The 7,435-nt window shown below is 34.2% G+C and overlaps 1 long non-coding RNA gene across 1 annotated transcript; it reads right to left on the bottom strand.

Annotated features, from left to right (window-relative positions):
- Positions 1–3,246: 3,246 nt before the first annotated feature.
- LOC136221567 (uncharacterized) lies at positions 3,247–5,317 on the bottom strand. Its single transcript, XR_010685177.1, has 3 exons — positions 5,234–5,317; positions 4,525–4,787; positions 3,247–3,351 (listed from the first exon to the last, which is right to left on the bottom strand). It is a non-coding gene; the product is annotated as an uncharacterized lncRNA (long non-coding RNA).
- Positions 5,318–7,435: the final 2,118 nt, after the last annotated feature.

The raw sequence follows: 7,435 nt of genomic DNA, 5'->3' as shown, positions 1-7,435 counted from the left end.
TTCCTTTTATTAGACTTTATTTAGTGCTTAAAAGGGATTGCCTTTATATAGTTATAAAACATATATCTCATTAAAACAAATGATATAAAGAACAATTCATTTACAATAAGTTTGTATCCTGCAACAATTAACTATAGGACACAAAACCCCAACAGTTTTTCCGGTGGGATGGGTGTCGATGAATCAATATGATCTTCAATGTTGTATCCATTGATAATTGGTAGGATTTGGGTCTTCCATAACAGGAAATTGGAAGAAGAAAGCTTGAGATTGAGTTGATGAGAGAGATTGATAGGCGGAAAAACAGATGCAGTGGTGGAAACCTGGTTGCTGTTCGTGTTTACCATGGTGAGGGAAGAGAGAGACTCGATTGGAAAAAAAAAGGAAAGGATAGTTAAACAGAGTTGTGAAACCACAATTGCTCTGATACCATAAAAGTGTTGGAGTCTCAATGGGATTCTCATTATCATTAATGTATTAAATAGATACAGAGATGGAAGTGGTTACAACTGAATATTTGAAAATACTGATAATATCTAAAGACCAATTCAAATAATACAGCAAATATTTATAGTTATAAATATCTACAATATCTAAACAATATTATCTTATCAAAGAACACTTCATTTACATTAAGTTTATATTCTAGAACAATTGTCTATAGGACACTAAACACCAACATCTGCCGCATCTGATTTACGACAGATTTTATTCGGGATGAGTAATCATTAATGGCCTCCGTCTCTTTCATCCTCATCGTCTCGAATTTTCCTCTCAGCATCTGCAAACGAACTTTTTTAACTTTCTCCTCCCCTTGAAGAGAAACTCGTAAAATTTCCCACGCTTGTTTGGCGGTGGTAGCTTCGACTACTTTCTCGAACATTAATTCATCCAAACCTTGATGGATGAGAGTAAGCGCCTTTTGATCACTTTTGCGATTTTTCTGCACAGTATCTTTTTCTGCCTGTGTCAACGCTGCCTCGTTGGTTGGGACTACGTAGCCTTTTTCAACAATGTCCCAGACATCTTGACGTCCGAGTAACGCCTTCATTCAAATAGACCAACTTGAATAATTGTTTTTGGTGAGCTAAGGGTATTGATAAGGAAGTTTGAGACCGTCTGGCAATTTTTTTAGGATCTTTCGAAGTACTTGGTTTTGAGATAGTATAATTATTTTTTGCGGAAGACCGACTCTCGTGACGTTGCTCTGATACCACTTTGTTAGAGAAATAAAATATTTAATACTACAAATACTTACTATAAACAACTTTAATTGAATAAAGCACTACAATTATTTATGCCTTTCACTCAACTATTTCTTACAAGTTACAAAGCCTTATTTACAGGCTAGTAATTTCCTGGACAAACTTTAGTTGAAAAGACAATACCCATACAATACCCATACTTGGGTTTTTTTGACCATAGACTTATGCACTCATTCACACTTTTTTTTTTGTATTTTCTAGATTTGTAAGAGTTGAAAACCTTACTTAATTATTTGTCTATCAGTTTGACTCCTCCCACACTTCATTCACGTGATTGCATTTTAATTTTTTTTTTATTTTTTTTAAACTAAAAATTAAGTTTAGTAATTAATTTATTTTTAACACATATACTCTACCAAACAAATCCATTCATTTATTTTTGAGTCTAAATTGTCAAATACCAATAGAAAAAAATTACTCTTCACAACATTGAATATAATAATCATGTCATCTTACAAAAGTTTAATTATTGGTTATCATCTTATAATATTAAGATTTTCCTTTACTGTCTTTTTTAATTAGTTTTTAGCATTTTTTTACGAAAAAATTATAAAACGATTAGGTTGAATATATCATTGGTCATTTGAATTTGACCCGAAAATTTGATTAGCATCAATGACATTAAAATCGTCTTATTAACCTTCTGAACTTGCTTCGTATAACATGATTAACCCTGTATTGATACGTTGCAACCAAGAAGAGATTTTGGCAGGCTGAAGCATGGACCACTAAATTTTTCTAAAATAACATCATGAACTTGCTAGTGTGTTAAAAACATAGAAATCTTATAATTATTCACCCTAATAATAATATTGATAATAATAGAGACTCAATATTGTCATGCAACCAATTGATTTAAAAGCTCTTCCTATCTTGACAGGAACGTCTTGATAAAATTTGTAAGGAGTTGAAGATGGTCATTTTGCTGTTACATCATCTCACCTTATTTAGTAGAATGTTCTTACATCAATGCTACCATGATGTCTACTCTCGATAACATTTGTGTTAGAATGTTTTTTTCTATTCAGCAATCAGGCATTTAACTTTGTTTAGTTAGTTGCCACTAAATCTCAAAGATGAATCCACAGTGAATGCTAGGGTCCTTAATTTTCGTAGAAGAGTTTCAACATTTGGAGGATCCGTATGAGTAGAAACAGCACAAGGAAAAACATAATACTATTTTGGTAAAACATACTGGACATACTTGCACAATCTGAGTATAGATATAGCAACACATTTTAGAGGGGAATTATTTAAGCATAGAAATAGAAATAAAGTATTTGAACATCATTCTTTCCGCATCTCTATGGTTAAAGAAATTCATCTTATGTTTAACCCATATCTCAATCAACTTAAATATTTAACTTATTAACATGGCACAACGAAAAAATGAATGGATAACCTCTTACTCTATTCATTCCCTATTTAGCTCAAAATCAACATCTCTACCTAATCCTTCACTAAACACCCTAAGTCCACGTTCATATATTAAGACATACTCTCTCGAACATATTTCTTAAGAACAAAGAACAATAATGGCATATTAACGTTAGGTTAAGCACAGCTTAGAGATACTTAAAAGAATGAATACCCCCTTACTAAGATGCGGAGCTTACATTTCCATGTGCTACCGTTTATCCCATTCAGATGAGTATACTCAGTCTTCATAACACAAAATCACAAAGAGCTTGCAGACTACACAACTTCATACTAAAGATAGTAAATAAAAGAGCCTGCAACTCCTTTGAAAAGATGAGTATGGAAAATAGAAATATATTAAACTTAAAATAGAAATGTATCCAGAATATTGTATCTTTGCTAAGGCCAAAAGTGCCTTTAAATAGCCCTCCCACCTTAGTAATGGAACCTTTTGCATTAATGTACCACAATTAATTAAATAAGGTGCATAACATGCACTGCAAGAACAGAAATATCAAAATTGTTCTACATATGGCACCACTCACAAGGTGCCATCGTACTATTACCACAGTCCTCATTGCTCTTTGTCTCCCATAAACCATCCGTACAACCACCAACTTGCTCCTTATGGCAAGCTTTTCCCAAAACCAGATTCATCCATATGGGCCTGCAATAATGCAATTCATACGACAAGTCAATATTTTCATGCCTTATGCTCAATGCTGCAAACTTAATATGGACATTATAAAATTTCAAGAATTTCCTACTTCCGTAGATTCAAGGTTTTTCACAAAACAATGTTTGTTCAAACTCATCTCTTAGTTAGCCACCTTGCACAAGTGGTCACTCATTCACTCAAAATAGTTTAGTATGGTGTTTCGGGTTAATCAAGAGGTTTTTTTTACGGTTGTAATTGGTCTTGCAGGATGCACAACAGATGGTCATCCCGCAATGTGTTTTTAATTCCACAAATTAATGAGGTTGTCATGACTCGAACCCTCGACCGTTTGGTCCTAGCGGCTCTGATACCATGTCATGGAATCGATTGAAGTAAAAGCTCAAACTCATAGTTAAGATCCAATGGTAGATGTAATATTAATCTCTAACAGCATAGACTTGTTCACAATTTATGCTTCAAAAAGCACAATACAAAATAAAGAAAGATTTTTAAGGATTAGAAGCCTTTTTGTGCTAATATTTGTAAGACTCGCTGTTTTTTATTTGTATGATATAAACATATTGTTGTTTTTCTTTTTGTTTTTTTGTTTTTTTGCTTTTTTGTTCATTTTCATAATGGAAAAGGAAACACAGTTGGGTATACTCCACTCTATTGCAAGCACAAATATGTTATTCCATTACTAGTATTTCCTAGGCAGCAACATTCACAAGGTGTTTTTATATGGAGGTTCAAGTTGGCTGAAGGTAAAACAATTTTACAACTGGTAAAAGAATTAGGTTCTATCAAGCTTTCAAGATGGCTCACTAAATATTACTAAAATTTTAAAGGCCGGCTCATTTAAAACTTTATTGGTATCTCTAATTCTTTATTCATTTACTTGTTTGCTTTCTCTTCTTTCTCCATTTGGATATTCCATGATGAGGCTTCTAACAAAGTTTTAAACTTGATATGAACCCATATCTTCAGTTTTTGTTCCCTTGTTTGTATAATTTTGTTTTGCATATGATGATTGTACATAAAACACTTATTCTCATTTGTTCTCATTGAGGAAGATGAGGTTTGAAAATTGAGGGGTCATAGACAAAATAAAAACAAAGTTAAGGAACCATGAATATATATAAATTACAATTAATTCTTACATTACAGTTCGATTAGACTCACCGAGTAGGTTCAGATCCACTCCCGGAATAAAAAGCATAGATGGCAGCCAGATAGAGCTGAGTTGAGTTTGTTCCCACCACGGGTACCGATCATCTGAAACTGCATTCCCAACTGTCCGACGTAGCGGCTTGATCGCATCATCTAAAAACCAGCATATATTCCCGGCCTTACTGAAGTAACTCATCAAATCACTTCCTGAAATCACCATCTTACACCTGTCCCCCATTCTCCTCAAGTATGCCTCGAACATAATCAGATCACCTCTATTCACCATCATCAATTTATGTTTATTATTATTATTTTGGAGGATAAAATCCACAAATAAATGGAAATTTATTATTTGCTATTAGATTTTAGATTTTCTCTTTCAATTGAAAGTGAAATCCACAATACAAAATGCACCTTTTAGGTGTTTGGATCCAGCAACACAAACCCATAAGAGTTTGTGCTATGTTAGATGAAAACATAGTATTTGGTTAGATATTCATTCAGTGAAAGTTTCTGCTACTTGGCAAACAGGTACACCAACACAAACCCATACGAGTAAGGGCAAATAGTAACAACTAAAATAAATGTCTAGCCTAGATAAGGGTTCAGATGAACTCACAGATGATGGGAAAAATCAGATTAACCAAAAAAACAAACCAACTATGAATTTAATCAGAATAATAAAAAAAACAAAATGAAATAAGGATTCAGAGGAACTCACAGATCAAGATTGATAATGGAGTTACCGTTGTTTTTATCACAAACTCCATTATCTTTGAGACCAGCCATGATCTCTCTCTTGTTGATGACTACAAAGAAATATGACACTTATACATGGCGGAGATTTCATAAATTTTTGTGCTCAGATTTTACCTTGATTTTATGGTTTACACATACACCCACCAAATTACATTGAGTGTGGGAATATAAAAAAATCTTGTGTTCTCTAATTAATACATTTCCATTTATGTCAATTTTAGTTTTCTTTTTTACTTTGGAATGTAAATCCAATAGCGAGGCATTCTTAATATTCCTAATGCTAATCAATTTTTTAGGTCAAGTTCAAAGCATTCATAATATATTCAACCTTGTTGTTTTATAAAGCACAAGCTTTAAAAAATATCTCTAACGTTTATACTCTTAACATCTAAAATGGTGCAATTTTACACCTAACATTGGCAAGAAAGAGCAATTTTACCGCAACCTTGGCAAGTTGGGTCAATTTCAAACATTATTATTAAGCAACGATATTTTGTTTATTATTCTTCACCAATTACACGTAATTTGATTCTAATAAAATTTCATATTTTTGTGATTTAATAATAGAATTGGAGATTAATATTTTTAAATTTTTTCATTGAAATACGGACCTAGCCTAATGGAAATCTCAACCAGGTTGGCACCTGCGAAAAGGCAAAGATCCAAGATATATAAAAGAAGAGAAGAAAAAATATGAATCCAATACAACAAATGCTTTAAGAAAATCTAAACATATCCATACCAATGGGATTATCTCTAGCTAAAAGGGAGCAGAAATCCGGAAGGGTATTCCACAATTGTAAATCTGAGGCCAGACGTCCGTAATTAGCAAGAGCGTCCGCCACTTGATTTCCTTCACGGAACACATTGGAAACAACCACCTGTATATGCATCATTGAATCTAAACAATTTAACCAATCCACACACATTGCCCAGGGAATGATCTGTGCACGAGTATGGAAAATTCGAATAACGTAAGTCAAGTCACTTTCAATCCAGAGATGAGTCCATCCACGTGACCTCGCAATCGAAACTGCAAAAATAGCAGCTTGTAATTCTGTCATGTGTATCAAAGCACAATCAAGGGGGAAGACAAATGATCCAAGAGGATGCGCCTGGCTATTTGGAAAAACAACACCGCAACCAGCTCTACCCGATATCACAGAGGCATCAGTGTTTGCTTTAATCCAATCAGACGAGGGCTACCATCTAACTTTAATGATTCGAGGGGCCTATGACGACGAGCGTTTAACCCGAGATTATGGAGAATTGATAACTCCACAACAGAATTCCATACCGATCCTTTGCTTATTCTATCAGAGCTACGAATAACAGACCAAAGAGAACGTAATGCCTCATGAATGTTTGGAGGCTTGCTCTCAAAAATAGCACCATTTCTTACAGACCAAATTGTCCAAACAACGTCGACAAGCACGACCTGCCAAAGGGAATGGACTTGCGAGCTAAACATGTGTGAGAAGGCGTGTTGTAAGAGGGTCTGTAGAGAAGAATCAAGTATAAGTCTTATACCAAATAAATGTTGGTCCCGTGTGATTAGTTCCAAGGAGGGGGGTTAGGAACTAATATAACTTTTTCGCTTAATTACGCTTAAACAATTCTTTAAATTACTTAACTCAGTTTTGGTCAACACGGCCAAGAGATGTAAGACAGCTTTAGTCAGAGACTGACTAGAACCGTTTTACAGGTGAGTTGGGAATTAACACTTAAGGTCAGCTTCCAACTCAGCACTCTGATTAGTCAGTGTCAGCTTATACAATTTATATCCTCAGTAATTTAAGCAAACAACACACACACACACACACACACACACACACACATATATATATATATATATATATATATATATATATATATATATATATATATTAAGAGAAAGGGTTAGGAATTACTCAGCAAGATTTATCCTGGTTCGGCCTCACCGCCTACATCCAGTCCCCAGAGTCCTTCTGGGCTTTTTCAATCCAATACTGAGCTCTTTAAAGGTAGAGCACAAACCGTTTACAAAGCAGTTGAATATGCAAGAGTACCTTCCTCTATTCGTCTACTCAACCCCACTAAGCGCTATAACCGAACACTTAGATTTTTCTCTACCGCTGAGTACTAAAACTGAGTACTAAGCACCACTCTCTCAATTTTTACAATT

The sequence above is a fragment of the Euphorbia lathyris genome, chromosome 3, assembly GCF_963576675.1.
Source record: "Euphorbia lathyris chromosome 3, ddEupLath1.1, whole genome shotgun sequence".
In the NCBI taxonomy this organism is placed as follows: domain Eukaryota; kingdom Viridiplantae; phylum Streptophyta; class Magnoliopsida; order Malpighiales; family Euphorbiaceae; genus Euphorbia; species Euphorbia lathyris.
This window is presented reverse-complemented; position numbering and strand designations above follow the sequence as displayed.